We start from the raw sequence: 1463 nt of genomic DNA, 5'->3' as shown, positions 1-1463 counted from the left end.
AAAACCTGCTCAATGCTTTAAATTCCCACAAAGACAGGTGAGACACGGATTATGCTCTGAAAACTGCCGTTCTGCTTGATTTCCATGTGGCAGCCAATAGGGATATATCACATATTTGCAATAATATCTGCAAAACCATTACTGTAATTGCTTTACATTCTAAGTGACTCTGCAAATAGTATTTTGATAGCTGAAGGTGGGTCTGTCTTTCAAAAGAAATAATTTAAAGTCCATTTCCATTTTCTTTCTGTCAAGGTTTGTGGTTGATGCCACTCATACGCTAGCACTTAAATTACTAAATCAGATGTTTTAGTTGGCAAGTGTGAGACGCCCAGGAACAAATAAAAAGCTGTCAGCGAGCCCTGAAGAACAGCTGCTGAATAACAATCCAATCTGATTTTGCTCTGTCGTAAAGGTTTGTTTCGGGGAAGGAAATAAAGAAGAAGAAGTGTCTCTTCGGTCTTCAAGTTCGGGCTCCTCCCCCTCTGTCATCGGACCTATCACCTTTCATCGCCGAACAGCCAATCAGCATCACCCACAGGAGAAGGTCAGAGACAGGAGCACAGCAAGATCTTTTGATAGCAACATTAAATGCAGTTTGCAAACTAGTTTAATTGTTTAACTGATGCATTTCTGAGTAAAACAGTAAAAAGGGAATTATTGACATTTTAATGGATTGTGAAAAGTGAATGTCACATACAGTACCAAAATGAACACTTGTTGATAAATTGAGAAAAGGGATTTATGACATAAGCCAAAAACAAAAGGTTTAAGATTTTAGCTAAAAGATTATGAAGACTTTTTAAAAGAAATATTATGATTAAAAACTAAATATGGTCGGTATTTATTTCATGTTGACTTAACACATGGTAAAAGTAACTTCAAAGAAATTAAAATTGACTTGAACAAGATTCAGAGTTACATAAAATATCTCAACATTTTGAGATTTGTTTTCCTCATCCGTCTTAAGGAAAATATTTTACATTCAGTTTGTGTAATTGTTTTGCATTTGCTTTTTTGTCGTTTTATTTTTAATTCGATTTCAAATAAATTGAAATGGTTTCATGTTGAAGTCATCTGTTGTCTTCTCTCCAGCCCCATGTCACTGCCCTGCCAGCGGAGAGCGGTGGGTCCGGAGGCCCGTAAATCAAAGCGCCGGGTCACTGAGACACAGGTCAGTGCGTTTGCCTTTAACAGCAGCAATCAAAAGATGGCTGGCAGAGGCCAAGCCCCGTCTGCATCAGTAATGAGACACCCAGCGTTACCTTTTGGGTTTGTTTTACTCCTCATATTCATTTGACTTATTTTTGCAACATGCACTGAGACAACAAGGTCTGTCTACCCTTGCAAGTCAACGAATGCATACGCCCATTTAGTGAAGGGTTTGTTATTCTAAAAAACTTAAAGGGGTAGTTGATTGTTTTTTTTCTAGGCTTGATTGTGTTTATGTGGTGCAGTCTAAC

The 1463-nt window shown here is 37.9% G+C and overlaps 1 long non-coding RNA gene across 1 annotated transcript; it reads left to right on the top strand.

Annotated features, from left to right (window-relative positions):
• Window positions 1-1163, top strand: LOC107736367 (uncharacterized). Its single transcript, XR_001639646.1, has 3 exons — window positions 1-37; window positions 416-547; window positions 1096-1163. It is a non-coding gene; the product is annotated as an uncharacterized LOC107736367 (long non-coding RNA).
• Window positions 1164-1463: the final 300 nt, after the last annotated feature.

The sequence above is a fragment of the Sinocyclocheilus rhinocerous genome, unplaced genomic scaffold (genome assembly GCF_001515625.1).
Source record: "Sinocyclocheilus rhinocerous isolate Xijiao unplaced genomic scaffold, SAMN03320098_v1.1 C36656828, whole genome shotgun sequence".
Lineage (NCBI taxonomy): Eukaryota > Metazoa > Chordata > Actinopteri > Cypriniformes > Cyprinidae > Sinocyclocheilus > Sinocyclocheilus rhinocerous.
This window is presented reverse-complemented; position numbering and strand designations above follow the sequence as displayed.